Consider the following 21,980-nt stretch of genomic DNA (forward strand, 5'->3'; position numbering starts at 1 on the left):
TTTGTGTATCTCTTCCGTTTTTGGTGCTCCCAAAAGGATGCGTTTTTGCTATTTTCTTTTTAACCAGAGCATTTAGTTTTCTGATTGGCACTCTTATTCATGATTTCAATAGCATAGGGAATGCTCAGATGAGGCAACTCTTTTTATCAATGCAGGTCAGCATCCTATCTGCCACTTAGCGTCCAAGAGTTGCCTCAAACACTGAGAAGTCAGTGAACTTGCCCAGGGTCGTGTGGCCAGGATGTGTCAGAGGCAGGGTTGAATCCAGATCTCCCTGGGTTGGAGGCCAGCTTTCTATCTAGGCCACAATTTTCCTTCTTACCTTGGGGCTTAATTCTGGACTAAGACCTAGAATCGAATCTTGAATGCAAGTCTTTATGGTGTGGCTCTCCACACCACGCCTCACTGCCTCTCCTGATCCCCTCTAGGAACAGCTCGATTCCTTTGCTTAGGCTCACATCCACCCATGTACAAGGAGAGCCTTAAGCATTGAAGTGTAGGTTGAAAGTTAGATGTGTATATTGCTTTAAGCGGTTTTAAAATGTATAATTTGTTGATATTGAATTGAAATGTTTTTGCACGTGCTCACTATTTTAACCAAAACACTGGCATTGAAGGAGAAATATGGTGCTTTGTTACCTTGGTTCACAGAAATGTAAGCGTGCCTTTATTCCGTCTCTTGTGTGAATGGCTAACATTGAGGGTAGAAGTGCTTTAAAAACGCAAATAGCTTTCTAGGGAAAGTGACCATTGCCCACGTGCATCTTTCGAATTGCTTACCACATCAGTAACAAGTGAGACCGTGTTTTTAATCAATTTTAAAAGCTTAAAATCTAAAATACTTTATTTTAATACCTACATAGGCCATGAATGGATTGTCCTAAATCGATTTTTGTTTTTCCAAATTCCCATGGCAGACTTTAGACTTGATGTTCATTCCTGTGGGTGCTATGGTAATATTTCTTCCCTACTTTAAATTGAACCATACCTCAGTCAGTTCTACCAATAGCCATAAAACTGCTAAAGGCATTTATATTTGGTGCTTCGATAATCAGAATTGTCAATCTTGCTAATATTCGACTTGAGGTGGTAACATGTTGCTTTGAAATAAGACTTTTAGCAGGTTTCAGAAAGTTACCAAGTCTCAGCATTAGTTTCTCAGAGCTGTGCTTTTCTTTCCCAATTTACTCCCACAAAATGGAATCTATCCAAAAAACAAAAAGTCACTCCTCCAAGGCTTCCTTGTGTGCAGAAGTTTTCAGTAATAGAAGGATATGGCTGTGCCCTCAGTCAGCAAACTCTTCCAGATCTTTCCACCAGGCTTGTCAAATAGTCACTTAGATTCCATAGCCCTGGACCCCTAACGTGAAGGGGGCCTAAGAAGCGATTTTCTAAGCATGGCTTAAAACTCATCAGAATCTAGGCACCCCAGTTTAGAGTCTTCTTGAAAAAAATATTCCAAGGATATATAAAGAAATTCATCTGCAAAAGTGCTCTTCAAGTTTCTGGTAATGTTTTACCATTGAATTTGGGGTTCCGGAGAGACTTCAGTAGAAAAAGCCCTACCCTCATCCCTAGGAAGGAGAGACGTAATTGATACACTTGATGATTCCAGGAGGAAATCCTCAGGAGAGTTCTAGATAGTGAAAGCACAGTCAGGAGATGGTAGAACCATCAGAATTGTAGAATGCCAAGATAATGGATTCATGTTTATAATTGAAGTGGAAAAAAAAAAAAAAGTCTGTATAATGACTTCAAGACCCTGAATGGGTCTGTGATCTATTCCCTAGACTTTCTCTGAATAGACTTTATTGTACCAGTAGAAACTGCTTAGGCCAGTTGTTCATGACAAACCTTTAAACTCTTCAGTGACTGAGGTCTGGTTTAGGTGCCTTTGAAATGATACTTATCAACTTGTATAATGAGAACTGACGATCCCTAAGGACCAAAGAACTGGGCTTGGGTGGCTGCCTTGCTGGCTTATGGATTTGTGCCTACCTCATTTTCATGTTAAAGTGTGCAACTACTGTATGTAGTATGAGGGGAAAAGTTGGATTTTGGTGTTTTTCATCACCTCACTGCTTCTAGCTATAAAAAAAGATTGTAAATATTTTTGCTTTCATATTTTTGAACACCTTTAAAAAAGCAACTGAACCTAATATTGCCTGACTATCCTGAGGAATATAGATTTCTATGTATTTATATGTAATAAAAAATATTTATTTTTTCCAATATTGTTATTTAATTTCATATACCATGTTTAAGAATCAGTGTTTCTTGGCAGCCTTCAAAGACAAGTAGAATGTAATCAGAAATGCATGTAAATATTTCTTTGGAGATAATAAAATGATACATCTACATTTTTGTAAATTCCACCCCCTCTCCCAAGAAATCAGAGTAACCAAATGGCAATTTTCATGTAATATGATAGTTTCATTTGTACATGTTAAAATGATATTTTTCTAAATATTTCTGACATGGAAATGGTTCTCAGTGATATAAACAACTAATTTTGGGGGCCAAACATTTTGTTGGTTTTTCTTTTCTAATATGCATTGTACTGATTCATTGGGTCTCAACTATAAATTATGCATGAATTTCTTATTGTGTTCATGTTGATAACCTTAAGCCATAGCTGTTGAGTTAGATTTGGTTGGGGAAAATGACTCCAAAAAATAGAATGACTATTGGTCGCCTTTTCTATATATCTACTGTTCGTGAATTTGATTAGGTTATGAAAATACCTTGTTTCTTGGATTCAGCTAACAGAAAAGGGTTTAAGGCATATCTCAACTTTCCGTTCATTTGAGACACATTTATTTTTAAGAAGAATAACTCACAAAACAGGATAAATTAGAAAGATGTACAAGAACATGTTCTTTTGATAAACAGGAAAAAATGCCTATTTCTTCACCTATCCTTTAGACCCAAGAGAGGCATTGTGTCAGAATAAATGGTACAAAGAGACCACTGACTCTTGAATCAGAGATTTGGTTCAAATCCTGCCTTTGGTGCTTAATACCTCTACGATCTTGGACAATCACTTTAATCTTCTCAGGTCTCAGTTTCCTTATATATAAAATGGGGGACCTGATGACCCCTGTGGTGTCTTCCACCTCTAAATTTGTTCTGAGTTAGGAAGACCTGTGTTCAAATCTGGTCTTTTATAGGCAGGGTTTATTAGCCATATAACCATAGGCAAGTCATTTAAGCTCTGAGGGCTTCAGGTAAATTTCTAAGACTTACCTACTCAGTTATAGACCTATTGCAATCTGCATTGGTGGATTTCCTGTCCCAGTGAAGTCATAGATCTTTAATGCACTGAAATATTTCTTTCCTGGTGACTCTCAATGTTAAGATGTTTTTTATCTGACAAATTAGAGTCAGCTCAGCATTTCTTGGAAGTAGATTCTCCCTAGGAAAAAAAAGTACATCTCTGGTACTCTTTGACTGTCATAGGGCTGTAAGCTCACCACAATTCCAAAGGCTGACCTTCTCCCTTCCAATTTCTATGCAAACTTGAAAGCTAAAGGTATGAAACTGGGAAAGGTGGAATCCTCCTTAATTCCACCAGGGGGAAGTCTGGGGACTGGAGACAAAAGTTGACCATTGTCATTCATTGATCTCAGTCCTTGACTAACTTGGCTGGCCATCCCATTCAAGTCTTTGAAATAACCAAATTTGCTATCCTTAGTTCATATGGAAATGGACTTTCTTCTTTACTGAATTTTTAAAACTTTGAATGTAGAAAATATTTAAGATCTGTCTGAAATCCAACATTCACCCAATACCAACAGCATTTGACTAATCTTAATGTTGACTCTCAGATAACAGAACTGGGATTCCTTATCACTAAATTAGCACTCTTGCTTAAGAACAGAATTGATTGATATTTCACATATGTAGATGAAAAGTCTTCTTTTAGTCTAGGTAATGCGGAACCCTATCTCTTTTTCTTTATAGAATTTAACATTAGCCTGATCTTTCTAGGTAGCAGGGTAATTAATATTAGCATTAAGCTGATGTTTTAGATTTTTTTCATATATAATATCCACAAAGGAGCATTGTTTTCTGGTTTTGTTTATGCTTTTTGAGTCTAAGGGATACAAAGATAGGATAACTGAAACAGAAATGTCACTGAAATTTGTGATAGATACATTCTCTTTTCTCAGAAAAGGCATATTCACTGTTCATAATCAAAGTAAGAGAAATCCAGAATCATAGATGTTAGAGGTAGAATGAACCTTCTCATCATCTTCAGAAACTGATAACCAAAAGGGATCATGGAGTTGCTTTTTAGGAAGTTGGTAATACGTAGAAGGCTCCTTGGAGACAACAATCATGCTTTATTCATTGTTATATCCCCAACACAGTACCATCTGGGTACAATACGATATCATCTAGGTATTCAATAAATGTTTGTAGAATTTACTATCAAGTTATTGTTGAGTTTCCAAGCTTTACCCCAAGCCATTCTACTCAGCAGATGGCCCCAGTTTCTTTGGATTAGGTCTAATTTGTCAGAATTAGCAGTCAAGAACTTTTTGAGGTCCCATAGCAATGATTTGCATCTCAAAGCAATCCCCTCCCTCTTACAAAGTGACATTTCAAGGCAGCCTTACTGGTATCCCTCCCCACCCAGCCCCGCCGCCTGCATTTTTCTATTTTTGCAGTTTTAAGTAGGCTGAAAGAGAGAGGTTAGTTGTTTGACTCTGACGGGGAGCGTGTTTGCTTGCTGATTCACGTCACTGGGATAGCCTTTGTGGAGGCAATGGGAACGGAGAAGAATTTTGGAATGTCGAGTGGGAGGGGTGGCAGTTTATTCCAAACTGAGCTGGTAAGAAAAAAAAGGATGGAGTTGGGTGAGGAAAGTTGTGAAAAGATGTATTGGATTGAGACAGAGAAGGGTATGTTATCACCATGCCATGTCCTCATCCTCATTCCACCCCCTTTTTAAGCAAAGATTCAAGTGCTGTTTAGAGAAAAATCACAGTGAATTAACATTTGGGTTTTATTCTTGTAATCCAACTGGCATTCCTCCCCCCGCCCAAAAGCAAAACAACACGCACACATTGCAAATTACCATTAGCTCATAGATGTCCTTGTATCCACAGCACCTAACATAAGGTCTGTCATACAGAAGGAGCTTAATAAATGCTTGTTGGTTGATGAATGGATAGAGAGAAGCTCATGGCCTGACAGAATATGATAGAGAGGGAAGTAGTGCTAAGAATGCTGAATTTAGAGGCAGAGGTACTCTGAGTTTGAGTCCCAACTCTGCTATTGACTATTTGTGTGACCTTGGGCAAGTCATATTTGATTTCATGGGTCTCATTTTCCTTTATTATAAAATGGAAAGGTTGGACTTCGTAAACTCCAAGGTCCCTCCTAACTGCAAGTCAATGACCCTATGACAATACCAGGAATAAAGAGTATTAAACCCTCTGTAGGAAACCATCCTTAGACTGGTACCCTTTTGGAAAGGGATTCTGCCCATATTATTTCTCTGTCAGTTAGGAGCAGTCCTTACAAAACTGAGAGCACGGAACCCTTCCGAAACCTAGAGGAGCAATAGAATGGGCCTCTCCTCTTGTATCTAAAAAAAGGAAAAACATCAGTCAAAGGAACAGAGAGAGGCAAAAAAAAATGTAAGCCTAAATAAATGGGTGCTTTATCTGTCTCCATTGTCAATGGTGGGGACTTTGATCCAGAAATGAATGTCTTTTGTGGAATCCAGAGAGACTTCTGCCATTCCTACCCCCAATCTGGTTATTTTACTAATGCCAATAAAAGAGCTAGAATGAATGATTTGTCTTTTTTTGTGTGTGTGGTGGTTGTGGGGAGGAAGGAAGAATGGGGCTGGGTAGTGGGCTCCTTCTTCATAAAACTAGAATGATGTCTCATCAGTGAAAATTTCTAAATATATAGGCCAAGAAATGGGAAACTGAGGAGAGTGACTAGAGAGGCATGCTTGTAACAGGAAGCATGCCCCCTCTCAAGGTAGGAAGGGAGAAAGGGACATCCATAGCATTAAAAGGTAATGAACCAGTTGAGTAGAATGCTTTCCACTTATCAAAATATTTGAGTAAAAAAAATGACTTCAGTTTATTTAGGGTCTCCAAATTGGCTAACCCAAGGCTTAATGATTAGCCTTGCTTCTGTTCTGGGTGGGGAGGTTGGGGTGGGGGGGTCGTTTGCAGAAAGCTGGAGGGCATTCCTGAGAGCTTGAGCCTAGAGAAAACATGGGAAGGGAGGGAAAGACAGACTAGCAGAAACCTTCACTCTGGGTCAAACTTAAGTGTGGGAAGGTCAAAGCCGCTATTAAAAAAACATACTTTCCTCTTCTGTGGGAGGTCACAGGTCAAGTTTCTCAGATTAGGAATCTCTGGTGAGGCAACTGTTTGACTGAGCTTTCCAGTGGGCCAGGAACACAAGCTATGTTTTAGAGAGGTCTTGTGATAGAAGATGTTACAACTGAGTTTTTTTGTAAAGAGTAGCAAGGTGTGGAGAAAGATGGTTCTAGGGGACTTTTCCCCTTCTAACCATGGAAAATAAAATAGATGTGTACCATTATTATTTTTTGTGTCACACTGGGAGGTAAATCTGGCCAGTAACAAGTTGTAATGGTCCATTGTGTCTGTTTAGTTTCAAAAAAAGACATTAAAAAATACTTGAGGATGGAATTGGTCTCAGTACAACTTTTAAAAGTAAATTTTTTTCATCTGCTGTATGTTCTCTTTTAGGGTCGGGACAGAATCTTGTTTATAGATTGTCAGGGTCCCCTGGTACTAGTTATAAAAACCACCAGAATATATTCATATCCAGAGATGTAACTAGGACTGTTTGCATAATGTGGTCTAAAAATGAGGTACAGTCGTTCTGTGAGAGGGGGTTCACTCCTCACTCAAGGAGTTAGGAAACCAGGTGGGCTCAGAAGAGGGAGGGACTCTCCAGCAAGGTAACCCTGAGGGTAGCTGCCCAGGCTCCATGGATCCAGATGTTGGTAGGGACTAGCAGGAATGTCAGGCATTATAGAAAGAAGAATATACTCCACAGTTCAGCAACCTGGGGCAAAGTCCAGTTTGCCCAGGCTAGTTACAACTCCAATCGTATGCAACCCAAATCTGTACTCATCTATGAGCACCTTAAGGGATTAATATTTGTCCAACAGCATATCTGTGCTTCTCAGTGTAGATTGCCATAGAAGCCTGAAATTGAATTTGCAGTGAAATAAATCAGATCACCAAAGATTTGCATCTTGAAGTGACCTTATAGGTTATCTGATCCAATTCCTTCATTTTATAGAAGAAGTAACTGAGGTGATCTGACCAAGGTCATGAAGATGACCTTCTAAAGAAACAGAACCAGGATCCAAACCCTAACCCTGTGACTCCATACCTTGAACCCTTTGAGTGCACTATGATAGATCTCAAATTTATTTTTAAGAGACCTTACTTCCTCTGGCTAGTATCTGGTTTCTTTAGTGAGATAACCTGATCCCTAACTATGACCCATTCAAATGAAGTCTTATCTAGAGACACTTCTTTCCCCTTTCTCTGTCTATATAAAGTGAAGTCAGAAAATTATCCAGGTAGCTCAGTACCAAGTCCTCTAATCCTAAATTATGGGAATCATTGAACGGATGGAGAGTTTCCATCCAAAGGTCGCCAAGGTTCCATTGTGTTCTTTCATCATGTGATTCCATGATATATTTCAGATATCTTCCTTGATTTTGCTCATATATACACAGCTTCCTTACTTTTCATAACTATATTCACAAATGGGTACACTCACCATTTTTTAATTTGTACAGTGTGAATACCACAGGAAGTTAGTAAGAGTCATGTTATTCCAACCTATCTTAAAACTAGATTTTTTTGTTTGTTTTTAATCTTGACTCTGATAGAACTAGAAGGGGCCTGGAAATCCATAAACCAACCCTCATTTCAGATGAGGAAAGTGAGACCCATACAGGTTAAGAGATTTGCCCAAGGCCACCTAGGTTGTAGAGCTCAAATTTTAATCTGAGTCAAAATTTTGAATGTAGCAGTCTTTCCCATCACACCAGGACAGATATGGATAGGCGGCCTTTATGAAAAGCATTGCCTTTAAAAATTAATTTGGATAACAAGTAAGCAATGAACAGGATCCTTTGAAACTGGGAGAAAAGTTTGTGTTTGGTGTGCTTTAAAATGGGTGGTCAAATCAGCATGGCTTTCTCTAATGGTTTTAGACTATCCAAGAGTAGGAGGGAGAAGGCAGACAGAGGAGTGTATGACCCCCAAGGTTGGGAATTGGTAGAGATGGACAATAGAGAGTGTTAGTGGCAAACAAAATGAAAGGATCCTAGCTTGTTTGTAAGCATAGACTTAGAAGGACTAATTATAAGGGCTAGGCCAAGTAGGGAGCCAAGTAAAGCAAAGAGAGGAAGATAAGGTCACAAAGTGGGCAAAGAGTAGATGGGAGAGGTGGAAAGGCAACATACTAAGGACATCATTGTAGGCAACTCAGCGGTCAATCTCACTGGAGGCAAAACATTACTCAGTGATGATGTGGTTCTTGGTATGGCTCTGTTTGTGGGTGGCAAGTTGAGATGAAGGTTATAGACTTGAATTAAGAGTCATTGGGAGGCCAGAGGTTTCAAAGTTCTTCTTTGGAGTAGCAGCCAATCTCCTGACATCTCCTTGCTCTCTTCCTGACTCTTTTTCCCTTTCTCTTTTTGTTGTGTCTTTAAGCACTCTTCACCCTAACTCCCCTCATCAAAAATGGTTTAGAAATGTCTACAGGTTGAATGGTCATGGTCAAAATGGGGAACTATCCTAGGAGATAGGGATTAGACCTGAGATTTCATTGGGGTAGGGAACTTCCAGGTGAGGAAGTTCCCCAGTGTAGGTCAGCACTTCCTCTTCAGCTAGTCATAGGCACTTGCTCAGAGATCTGAAAGGTATCACTTGCCCAGGATCACACAGCCAGCATGGGGAAGAGTTAGGATTTGAACCCAGGTCCTAAGATTTCTAATCCAGTGTCTTTTTTCACTAAACCATGCCAAATAAAGGCTTTGTGAGGCAGTTATGGAAAGGATGCCATTCCATCAAGTCTTCCCTCCAACCCTCTTCTAACCCTTTTTCTAGTGGGCCCTGAGTTCCACCAGTACTTCCCACTTTCCTGTGACCCCCAACTCAGTAAGTGTTCTTCCAGTATATCCATAGAAGAGAAGGTTTCCCTTCAGTTTGCTGTTCCCTGATGTTGTGTAGTTATTATTCAGACATGTTTTGATTCTTCATGACCTCATCTGGAGTTTTCTTGGCAGAGATACTGGAGTGGTTTGCCATTTCCTTCTGTCAGCTCATTTGACAGATAAGGAAACTGAGGCAAACAGGGTTAAGTGACTTGCCCAGGGTCACACAGGTCAAATTTGAACTCAGGTCTTCCTGACTCCAGGCTCTGCACTCTGTCTACTGTGTCATCCTTATCCCTAGACGGGGAGAAAACAAAGAAAAGTTAAGAGCCAGGAATTCTATATCTAAGCTGATTGTTTCAAGCAAAATACCTGCTGTGTCCCTAATTGGTTGGTTCATGAGGGAGTCTCTAACTTCCCCTACTCTAGGATCACCCACACCCCAGAAGCCAATGGCAACTCTAGCTACTGTGCCCCTAGACTATCTGGTTGGACAGGAATAAGGATAGCAACTCCTTCTAGCAAGGCAGGGAGTGCTTTCTCTGAAAGTGACTGTCTTAATGAGGTGTCTAGAGCACAGGCTCGTAAGTGTCTTGCCTGGGTTCAAACGTGGGACTTAAACCCATTTCTTCGGGCTTTGAGGCTAACTCACTTCAGTCCTTGGAAAGAAACGAATTGTGAAGACATTGCTTTTCATGAAGCTACGTTTTCTCCAGGTACTCTCTCTTTGTGTGTCTCTCTCTGTTTCTCTGTCTCTGTCTTTCCTCCTCCCTCCCACCTCTTTCTATTCTCTCTCTATTTCTGTGTCTTTATGTTTTCTGTCTGTCTCCCTCCTTCTCTAGATATACATTTTTTTTTTTTGGAACTCTGGAAATTTGATATATTTTAGGAGGCTGTTTTTAATCTCTAATTTGCATAGTGACATCCTAATAAAAACAAGCCAGTCTTCCTGATACAGCTCCTAAGCATCAGAAATCCTCCCTATTTTTTCCCATCAGCTTTTCCTCTCCTCTCTATACACATACTCTCTTTCCCCTCCCCCCCCCCCCCCCACTTAGCCTCAAAAATAAAATGCCTTGGGGAGCGATGAGCTTTTTGCTGCCTTTTTTTCCCAGGGACAGCCAAGCCCTTGCTCTGAGTCTTGCCAGCAGTTTCCAGTAAATATTTGGCCATATACAAAGTACTCTCCTTTATCCACAACAAGCAGGTCAAGGTCCACATGCCTTTGAAAACTGAAGGGAGTTTGGAGGGAAAGAAATCAGTGCTGTTTGTTTTCCTTGAGTTTCAAAAGAAAACAAAAAACACTTGCCTGGCCAACTAGGGGCTTTCTGGGGCACAATCGTCTCTTTCTCAGGGATGTAGTCATTTTCTTCTTGGCTGGCCTCTTGTTACTTGGGAATGTCACGGGCTGCTTGACGATGTCAGATCGTGGCTCTGATGTCAGGGAGAGTATCCAGCTGTGAGGATGAGTGTAGTGGCTGACAGATTCCAAGAAGAGCCATGTGGAAACTGATTCCCTATAGTGTTCCTCACTACTCCCTGTGGGCCAGTGATTCCCAGTCTTTCGCCACTGATGACATTGTTTCCTAGTTTTGTGAGAATGTAACAGGTCCCCAATTTCACTGTATCCCCTTCTTCTCATCCCCCCAAAAAATTTTATATCATATACTTTGTTTTTAAACTTTAGAGAAACCCTCAAGTCAATTTTAATTCATTGGTTTTTTTCAGGAACAAGTTGAGATAGTTGACCTCTAAGGTCTTGTCCAACTTTAGATTCCATTAGGCATAGGGTCATAAATTTAGAAGATGCCACACCCTCCACCACCATTTTAAAGCGAGAAAATAAAACCCTGCAGCCCAGAGAGTGGGATCTGAATACAGATCCTCTGACTTTAGAGCTATAACTCTTTCCATTGTACCACACTGCCTTGTAAGAACAAGCTTTGATTTTTGACTCTGTCTTGAAGACAAATCACTTATTCTCTTTGGAGTAGTTTTCTCATCTCAAAAAACCATGGGGTTGGACAAAATGACCTTTAAAGGCTGCCTAGCATGGTGGCTGGAACTTGACTCTAGGAAGATCTAGCTTTGAATCTTGCTTCAGAAAGGAATATATTATTAATATTTTTGTTCACATTGTACTTTTGGCATTCCTAGCTAATAGAGAAGTCTCCCGCTTTGCAATCAGGTTTCTTCTTCTACCCTTTAGTCTCACTCCATGAGCATGTCCTGTAATCTCTCTTTGTCTGCCACCAAGAAGTTTCTTCAGAATTTAATGATGTCAGTGAAGGCAGGGAAAATGAAATCAGTCTTCTCTCTTCAATCTCTGTATTACCAGCTTCCACTAGGCTTACTGTTAGGAAAATCTTCCTCACAATTGGAACTCTCTCAAAGTAGAACAAAGCTGCCTGGGGAGGTCATGGAGAAGTTGCCACTTGATGGAGGGCTCCAAGCAGAGAAAGCATGACCACTTGTTGAATGTGTCATAACAGGAATTCTTTCAGCCATGGCTTAACTACAAGGCCTCTGGGGCCCTTGCCACTCTGAGGCTCTTTCATTCTGCTGCTGTGTTTTGTAGTATTTTTTGATTTCTCTTAAGACAATTGGAATCATGGGAGATGGTAAGGATCCAATCCAGGATTAGTAAACAGCGTGAACCACCCTGGAGATAATACTGAGTTTAGAGGCAGATGGCTTCAGTTCAAATACCAACTCTGCATTTATATTATGTGACCTTGAACAAGTCACTTGATCTCTGAGAGTCCTCAGTTTCCTCTCCTAGGTAGCTAGGCAACTTCTCAAGTCCCTCCCACATCTGTCTCTGTCCTAGTTTATGTTTCTTGAATGTAAGGGTAAGGTGCATATGACAAAGCACAGATCTCTTGAGACTTGGATTTCCCACTACCTTGGCTTAAAGCCTGGGAAGTCATCAGAAGCCATTTAGGCTAAAAAACAAAAATGTGAATGAGATTTCTAAGGATGGGCAAAGATATGAAGGCTTGAAGTTGGCCAGCCACTAGGAAGTCCCAAACCCATGGCATTTTTCTCATTTTGGAGATGCTGTAAATTTATGTTCATATGCTTAAAACTGTAATGTTATCTGTAAAATAATAATTATAATAACTAACATGTATATAGCTATGTATTAGGCACTGTGCTAACAAACTCTTTACAATTATCTCGTTAGATCCTCAAGGCAACCCTGGGAGATAAGATTATTATCCCCATTTTACAGTTGAGGAAACTGAGTCAGGTGTAGGTCAAGTCACTTGCCCAGGGTCTTGTAAGTGTCTGAGGCAAGATTTGAACTCAAGCCTTCCTGACTCCAGGCCTAGCAATCTGTTCACTGAGCCACCAATGACTTGCCCAGGGTCTCACTGTCAGCATGTTTCAGAGTCAGGACTTAAAACTAGGTCTTCCTGGCTCCATGACTGTCAGTCTAACCATTATACTACACTGCCTCTAGGGCTTTTGTTAGTTCACTTTCATATCAAGAAAAAGGTACTCCCCTCTGTGGAGCAGGTACTAGGACCCCAAGAGGTCATGTTGCTGAATACAACAGAAGACATGGTCTCCCTTGGATGAGAGGAGGTTCTTGTCTGAACCTTCTGTTGCAATGTCCCATGACAGCTGAAGACTCAAGAACTGGACCGTCTCCCTTTTACAGAGCCTTTAGTTTATGACAGATGCTTTTTTCATTCATTTAACTTTTGAAAGGACAGCCTGTCAGAGGGACTCCATGTGCCCTGGCATGAGCATATTTTTTCAGTATATGAAGTCTCAAAAAAGTCCCCTGAAGTATTTCCCCCCAACCCTCTCGTTTCCATTTTACCAGTTACCTATTAGAAAATCGCTAATGCTACATTTGCTGATGCTCTTTGAGTCATTAGAGGGCTTTAAAACAGGAGCCCAGAGTGCATGTTTCAGGTGATTCATTGTTTGGGATAAGAAGGAAAATCAATCTCAGTTCTTTTCCTGGCAAAGGTCACTGACAAAAAAGCCATAACCACTTCTGGTTGCAATGTAACCTCGAGGCTTGAAGGGAAAAATCTGTCACTAGAAGAAAGGAACAGCAGTTGGGGTCCTGGTCATCATCCTAAGCCTAGGAAACTAGGTGATGAGCCCTTGGCATTAATGACGAATTCCATTTGACACTGAATAGCCAAGCTTCATTTGATGGAAAGGAGTGAAGCAGTGTTGGGCAGTGGCCACAACTCTGAGTTTGGAGGTGGAGGACTTGAATGCAAACTTCCCTCCTCACACCTGCTGCCATTTATGACATGCATAGCCTTTTGCAAACTACTTCCCCTCTCTGTGCCTCAGTTTCCACATCTGTAAATGAGAGGGTTGGACTTAGTGACCTACAAAATTTGGCAAACTGGTCTGTGAATATTATCTTTCAGAATACAAGCTTAGATATAGACCTGGAAGGGATGTCCAGGTCATAGAGTCTGACCTCTGCATATCACAAATGAGGAAACCAAGGCCCAGAGCTGTGAAATGACTTCAGTCAACAAGTACTTACTCTGCGTCATGTACTGTACCAGGCACTTTGGATCCAAATATAAACAGTGGGAGAAAAAGATCCCTTCTCTCAGGGAGCTTATGTTCTTGGGGGTGAAGGAAGTAATAATGACATGTATGTATAAATACATACAACATAAGAATAAAGAGAATAAATACAAGGTATTTAAGTATCAGGGCAGCTTGGGAGCACCATGATGCACAGAGCTCTGGGCCTGGAGTCAGGAAGACTCATCTTCCTGAGTGCAAATCTGGCCTCACACACTTACTACCTGCATGACCCTGGGCAAGTCACTTCACCCTGTTGGTCTTAGTTTCCTCATCCTTGAAATGAGGTGGAGAAGGAAATGGCGAACCACTCCAATATCTTTGCCAAGAAAACCCCAAATGAATTTACCAGAGTGGGACATGATTGAACTGACTGAACAACTTAAGTAAAACGGCATTTGGTGAGGGGTGGGGAAAGTGGGAAATGTTAGCATTGACAGGGATTAGGAAAAACTATGTTCTGCTTACACTACAGCTTGAAGGAAGAAAGGGCTTGCGTGAGGCAGGAATCGGGAGGAGAGAGTGCATTCCAAGCATGGAAAATGGTCAGGGAAAATACCTGGAGTCAAGAGGTGGAGGGTACAGGAAACAGAAGTTCAGTTTGTGAGGATTAAAGAGTGCAGGAAGGGATTAATGAGCGCTGAGGCTGGAAAGCCAGCATGGTTTAGGAGGGTCAAAAATTGAGAAATGATCATTGGATTTGGCCATTAAGAGATTGATGCTAACTTTGGAGAAAATAATTTCCCAAGGTCACAAAAGTACCCTTATCACAAAAAGTATTGCTATCCCCACTTTAATAAAGAGGATATTGAAACTCAGAGAGGTTGGGTGAGTTGCCCAGGGTCACACAGATAGGAAGTGTCCAAGATATGTCTGGTACTTCTTACTCCATGTACAACATTCTCTCCACCAAACCATGCTGGCTCCAAATGTTGCTGTTTTTGTTTTAAAGAAATATAAAAAGCAGCCATCAACAAAAACCAAATGTCTCACAAATGTCTGTCTTTCTCCTCCCATCATAGTTAATAGCTGATGGTTTATTCAGCAGGATGGGTAGCCTCTCAGGCTGCAAGTTCCTCACCCTTAATTCAAAGATACAAAGATCGCATAGGTGATATCTATTAATGGCTAGATATGTTGAGCCAAATGCTGAGGGCTATTTAAGGCCATTCAGAATCATTACGCAGTGTGGTGCAATGGAAAGAGCCAAAAGAACTGGATTTTAACAGATTTAAAGCTGAAAGAACCTCTCAGACAGCATCTAGCCCAAGTCTCTCCTTTTAAGAATGAGGAAATTGAGCTCTAGGGAGGTGTCCTCTCTTGGTCATTTGAGTAATGGATCTGTATTCGCACTCAGGCCATCTGCCTCTTTTTTACTGGGCCAGGCCCAGTAGATCAATCAGCTAGTTCTGAAAACTTGGGTAAGACGCTTCCATCCTAGACATCATTTTTTCCCAAGGATTTGGATGAGATAAGATCCTTTCCAACAAAGATCCCAGCTCAATGTCATGTGATTCTCTTAGTTCTGACTTGAGATAAGTCTAATAATCAAAATTCTGCCCACGTGGGAACTTGTTCACCAATATTTCTCTGTTTAAAAAAATCATCAAAATATATTCTAAGAACCCGGATGGCTTCCCAATGCCTCCAGATGGATTCATTGTTTTGCTTCCTGGTTACAAGTCAAAGGTTTTTGCATATTTGAACAGGAGTGCCCATTGCAAATATGTTAATGCTTCATTTGGTTGCCAGTGACCTTGAAAGCTTCTATGAATTTAGGCAGGGAAACCCCTGGCCTTTGGCAGACAATAGGTAATCGATCTATGTCCATATCAGTCTGGAGTCTCCCCTGGCAGACAGGCATACTAATCAATCTGTATCAGTCCAGGGTCTACCTATCATGAGTCGCTTTTCCATCTCTACAAGACAAAAACTGGTTGGTGGCTGGATTGCAGATAGTTTAACTGAAGGGAGAAAGATGCTGCTAGCCAAAGCAATGAGAAGGTCACTGAATTCTATACAATTCCCAGGAGTTGTGAAAAATCCTGCTGAGCATTGCTGTAGCATAGACACAGTCATCTTGTGATCTAAGACTATTTCTTTAAGAAAAGTGAGGAAACCAGCCCGCCATGCTGAAGAAAACCCAATTCCACCAGTTTCCCTTGGCTGCAGCCACATGCTCCATGTGTATTTGGTGAGACTCCCACTCTTGTACTATACATTCCAGTCAGGCTGGCCTTCTCCCTACTTTTAGCACGTGGCCCTGGAGCTCCTCTTCCTTCATGTTTGGACTGGCTCTCTTCTCAGCTTGACCTTTTAGTGTTCCTAACTTCCTTCAGAGCTCCGTTCCAGGACTCCCATTCTTGATTCTCCCTAGTCATCTGGGCTCTTCCTAACCCTGAAACTTTGCAGCTACAAATAAAAATAACTTCCTATTTGTCTGTGGACTTTACTTTGCATAGAGATTATATCTACTATGAGTACCCGCCACAGTACAGCATGAGCTGCCTGAGAGCAGGGACTGCAGTCCTCAGCATCCAGCACAGGGATGGGGCTGATTCGGGTTCAGGTCTCTGCAGAAAAACTCTAGGACAAGATGATGAGCTATTTTAGAGTATGTTTGTGGCAGTTTTTCTTCTGAGATTTCTCAAGAAATATAAGGCTACTTGGCCTAGGATAGTTGAAATCTTTCCTTCCCCCCACTATCTCTGTCTCCCTCCCTCTTCTCTCTCTTTTCCTCTCTCCTTCCTTCTCTCTCTCTCCCTTTTGTTTATCTGTCTTCCTCTCTCACTCCTCTCTTTCTGTCTCTCTTTCCTCTCTCCATCTCTGTTTCTCTTTCTCTCCCTCTGTAATTCTGTTTCTTTTCCTCACTCCCTCCTTCTCTATCTCTCTCTCCCTCTCTCCTCATCAATCTCTCTCCCTCCTCTCTCTGTCTGTCTCTCTTGCTGTACCTGTCTTTCTCTCTTTCTGCGTCTCTCTGTCTCTATCTCTCTCTTTGTCTCTATGTCTCTATCTCTCTGTCTCAGTCTCTCTCTCTGATTGTCTCTGTCTTTCTCTGTCTCTCTGTCTCTGTCTCTGTCTCTCCCTTTCCCCTCTCCCTTCCCCCTTTTGCCATTCTATTTTCAGCTCTTATTTCCCCTTCTTCCATCTGGCAAATGCCCTGTTCCAATGATAAGACACCATCAGAATGACCAAAAAAAGAAACCAAAAACACCCTAACTGAAATAAGCTGAAACCTAAAGCTGCCTCTTCTCAAGTCTGTGTTTCCCAGAGCAGGGCTAACCAGAGTTCTTAACTGTTGCTTATTGCTCAGCTCTCCCAAAGAGTGATCAGGACTGCTCTCAAGTCGCAGACTCTAAACGTTCTGCCTCTTGGTGGTCTGCACTGGCAGAGCATATCTGAAATGAAAAGGTGGCCAATGGTGGTGAGCTCAGCGATCACCCCAGGGTTGGACAACTCCTGGGCTTCACCTTTGTTACTTCACAGGCAGATACGTCTTATGTCAGTGTCAGGAAAGATACAGAAATTAGATTGTTTCAATTTCATCTTCCCCTCTTGGTTCGGTCAATGCACTGGCTCTGATGTCAGAGGACCTGGACTCAATTCCTAGCCCTGACAACTCCTCCATGTGTGTGTTCTTGGGCAACTCATCCAGCCTCACTGATCCCTCAGTTTCCTCGTCTGTAAAATGTGCAAGAGCCTAGAAACATGGAGCATTTCTTTTCTCCTGCATTCAGTGTCTAATCTAGATGTGTATGTATGAATTGTTGTTATAATAAAAATAATTATTGTCCTCATCATTATCTAATAATAATTATTGTAATAACAATAATTATTATCTATGAATTTGTTGGCATAGGGAATGGCCAGGGTGAAGAACAGAGCCTGACAGTGCTTATGGATTAAGGGATTCATTGTCTGGAAATTCCATCCACCAATGCAGAAAATAATAATAATAAATAACAACTGCTAGAATTCATAGAGTTTTTTTGAGTTATGGTTTAAGGTTTGTAAAACACTTTCCTTGGGTTATCCCACTGGGTCCTCACAGTAACCCTGGAATTATCCTCATTTTACATATGAGGAAACTGAGACACAGAGATAGATGACTTGTCCACTAGTAAGTATTTCAGACAGGCTTCAAACTCCAGTCCTCCTGACTCCAAGTTCAAATATGAACTAGTCTGCTATTAAAACTGTGCCCAGAATGCTGAGCTCTCAAGAGATTTGCCCAACATCCCCCAGTTCGTCTAGGTCAGCAGCAAGATGTGAACCCAAATCTCCTTGATCCCAAGGCTGGCCCCTCGGCACGTGCTGCCTGCCTGGATTTGTGTCTTCCAGCGTAAATCATGTTCTCTTGAGCTAATGTCATCTTCAGACACATCTGAGACAGTTATCAGCCTTCTGATAACAACTTCATCTCCTTCCACCCTCCCAGAGTGCTGAGAAAGGCATGTGATTCCTTCCGGTCAGCTGCCATCCATTGCTGAAATAGCCACCTCAAAGGCCCTTTGATGTGCCCTCTTCCCTTTGAACTGCTAAGAGAACATGTCTGCTGAAACGTCAGCTTTCCCTCATCCTCGACACCAGAGGCCTTTGTCTGTTCGAAGCAAAGTTGTCCCTACAGGGCCAGCCGCTCTGCCTTTGAGTGGGGAAATCAAGTGAAAATGAAATTGAAGGCCATCCTAAAGGGAGGAAAGAAAGCCGGGAGAGGAGAATTTGCAAGCTTAGTGGGTTGAGGTGCAGTCAGTAGAACACCCCGCCTGGAGCCAGGAAGGCTGTGAGTTCAAATCCCACTTAGACACTTACCTAGTGTGACCCTGGGTGATTATGGTGGTGTTGGTGATTATTGTTTTTGTTGAATCATTTCAGCCATGTCCAACTCTTCTTGACCCCATTTGGGATTTTCTTGGCAAAGATACTGGAGTGCCTCAGTTTCCTCATCTGTAAAATTAGGTAATAACAGTACCAACCCTGCAGGGTTGTTGTGTAGGCAGGTGGAAATGAGGTTAACAGTCACCTGTTTTTCCTTGACAATAGGAGGATGTTGGGAGCAGATTGGATCTCTGTGTACTTCAGGTGTGTTTGATTCTCAGCTGATACTTCCAAATGCTATGCCTGGCTTCTCAGAATCAGTTTCCTATATGGTCCATGTACTAATCATTCCCTCAATGGCAAGGGTTCTAAATCTGTGTCTGGTGATAGAGTCAAGAGGTCTATGAACTTGGATAGAAAGAAACTACCTTTATCTCATGATAATTGGTTACCTTTGTAATCTTATATATTCCATTGTATTCTTATATATTCTATTTTGTGCATTTAAATACAAGATTCTGAGAAGGAATTCTCAGACTCCACCAGAATGCCCATGAAGTCTAGGGTACACATAAACACACACAAAAAATATTTAGGAAATCCTCATCTCTGGGTTCCTCAATGCTTTTTCTCCAGGGCTCCTCAGGACACTAAGGGACATGAGTCAACACAGTTCAGGGGAACAAGCCAGACACTGGGAAAAGGGAATTCCTACTTCTGATTCTGCCCCTAATTACATGTACCCACCTTTAATGAATGTTGACTAAACAAAGAAATAAATGGTGCTAACTATTATTTCCATAATGCCTTAAGAGTTTCAAAGAGTCCTGTGATGTAAAATTATTACTGTCCTTACTTTACAAATGAGAAAACTGAGGCTCAGCAAGTGACCTGTGCACAGTCACATGATTTCGAGGTGTTGGAATGGGGGGATTTGATCCCCTGGTTCCAAATTCAGCAGTCTAGTTGTACTGTCATTCAATTATATGGATTAATCATAACAGATAAGTAAATCAACTCACTGTATGACCTTGGGCATGTCATTTCAGTTCTCTGGTCCCCAGTTTTCTCATCTGAAAAGGGATGACTTCTCCCTTCTGTGGCTGACATTTTTTTGCTTTGGGATTCTATGTTGGTTCCAGATATACAGTTCTCTCTTACAATAGCCCCTCCATGGCACTATCCAATGACTTAAAGCCTTCAGGTACTGAAGTAATTCTAACATCCAGACCAGGATTTCCATCCATCTTGACAAACCTTTCTGCATCTTTTATAAGTAAAATTCTATAGTTCAGAGAGTGATAAACTTGGATTTAGGAAACCCCGGACTAAAATTCTGCCTGATACTTGGTAGATATACAATAAGCAAGTCATTGAACCTCATCATGGTTTAATTTTGCCATCTATAAAATAGGGTTAAAACAGCTGGAGCCCCTATTTCATAGGGTTGTTGTGACGGTAAAAAGAGACAATGTATGTAAAGTGCTGCATGAATGTCAATTAGGAATGACTTGCTCAAACTTCCCCTTTCATTGATGAATGAGATTGTCAGTTAAGATTGAAAGTTTAGGCTTTCTGTAAAGAAAGAGAAATTCTGAATGTGGATTTTAGGAGGAAAAAGGTCATCAGAAATCTTCCCCAAATTCACCACAACAGTCATTTTTATAATATATACATATATAATCTAGAATCCATTTCATGTGTGTGCATATGTGTGTGTGTAGTTATTCAGTGACACTTCATGACTTTGCAAAGATACCAGAGTAGTTAGCCATTTCCTTCTCCAGAGGATTAGGCAAACAGAGGTTAAGTGACTTGGTCAGGGTCACATAGCTATTATGTGTCTGAAGCCAGCTTTGACCAGGAGTCCTCCTGACTCCAATCTCAGTACTAAACCACTTAGCTGCCTCCTTTAATGTGTATATATATATATCTATACATATATATATATGTATGTGTGTGTATGTTTGTATGTGTGTGGGCATATGTGTGTATGCATATATATACACACATATGTATGTGCAGACATGTGTATATGTATCTGTGTTCAGTATCTCAAGGCTTTTAAACATTGGACAGTGCCATGGCAGGTATATTGTGAGAAAAGACTGTATATTTAGGATGAACACACACACACGTGTGCATGTGTATACACCTGTACAATGTTTGTGTATGCAATGGGTGTGTGTGTGTGTGTGTGTGTGTGTGTGTAAGCAGAGCATGCTCTGGATTGGGTCCTTACCCATTCTCTTGTCTTCACTCTTACTGAACTATAGAGTCCAATGGTTGCTACTGTTTGACTTCAGACAAGTCCCTTAACTTCTCTTGGCCTCAGTTTCCTCATCTGTAAAATGGAGGAAAGAGTGGCTTAGATGCCCTTTGAGGACCCTTCTGTCTCTAGGTCTATGAGCCTATACTTGAACCTTATTTATTGTTTCCCCCACAGAACCTAGAACAATAACTTGCCCGTAGTTGGTGCTGTAAAAACAGGGTACTAAGGAATAGGTGGCAGCTACCTTGGGTTGACATATTCCAGAATTTGGTTGAATTTGTATCTTATCTCCTGAGAAACTAATGGCATTTTAAAGAAAGGATGATACTCAAAGCAGTGATCCCTGGATCATGCCTGCCTTCATTTGGATTTGAAAGCAGTCATGTAGTATGCTCAAAAATTGATTTTGGAGTAAGAAGGACCCGAGTTCAAACCCACTTCTGACACTTGCTGCTTTTGTGACCTTGGGCAAATCACCCAACTTCTCTTGGCCTCAGTCTCCTCATCTTCAAAATAGGAGAATTGTACCAGATTGCCTCTGAGGGCCCTTCACCTTCTAGATCTATGATTCTATGATGGTTCAGTTATCTGCCCCCACTACTTATGGATGACAGATCAGTTCTTGTGGATAAATGATTGAGACTCTCACATTTAAATACTGTCTGAGGGAGGTTTTACTCCTTACTGAGTTTCTCACTTCTCCAAACCAATGTTTTAACCCTTACCTTCCATCAGTTCTGCTCATACTAGAAGATTTTGAGTAAGTTTGCCTGGTTCCAATCTGTGATTTTGCACAGTGCTGATCTCTCAGTAAAGAAATTCTTTCTCTTGTGCAGATCAGTAATTTAGAGAGTGGTTTGGGCCACTGAGAGGTTATGACTTGCCCAGAATCACATATGGAATGAATTTTGGAAGCAAAGTTTGAACTCCGTTTTCCTGAGTTTAAGCCCAAAGCCATAACCACCATCCCACACTGCCTCTCTTTGTTGAAATATATATGAAATGGGTACAGTTATATAATATATTATAATTAGCATATTATTTAATGAATATAAAATAATTTTGTGTTATTTTATTACTATATAGGATCAAGACATTATTTAATTAGTATCATAATATATAATATACATTATAGTTACCAAC

At 41.0% G+C, this 21,980-nt stretch overlaps 1 protein-coding gene and 1 long non-coding RNA gene across 15 annotated transcripts in view; one reads left to right on the forward strand and one right to left on the reverse strand.

Annotated features, from left to right (window-relative positions):
- Window positions 1-21,980, forward strand: part of ADAMTS9 (ADAM metallopeptidase with thrombospondin type 1 motif 9) — a 197,033-nt gene that overhangs the window by 117,130 nt on the left and 57,923 nt on the right. The gene's annotated exons all lie outside the window — the stretch shown is intronic.
- LOC140497611 (uncharacterized) overlaps window positions 4,327-21,980 on the reverse strand; it is a 32,512-nt gene continuing 14,858 nt past the window's right edge. For 5 of the 11 annotated variants that reach the window (XR_011964763.1, XR_011964759.1, XR_011964756.1 and 2 more), the window contains one exon: window positions 4,327-20,909. This is a non-coding gene — a long non-coding RNA (uncharacterized lncRNA). The remainder of the gene's footprint in view (window positions 20,910-21,980) is intronic. The other 6 variants (XR_011964765.1, XR_011964762.1, XR_011964758.1 and 3 more) reach the window with 5 other exon arrangements.

This window comes from Notamacropus eugenii, chromosome 3, assembly GCF_028372415.1.
Source record: "Notamacropus eugenii isolate mMacEug1 chromosome 3, mMacEug1.pri_v2, whole genome shotgun sequence".
In the NCBI taxonomy this organism is placed as follows: domain Eukaryota; kingdom Metazoa; phylum Chordata; class Mammalia; order Diprotodontia; family Macropodidae; genus Notamacropus; species Notamacropus eugenii.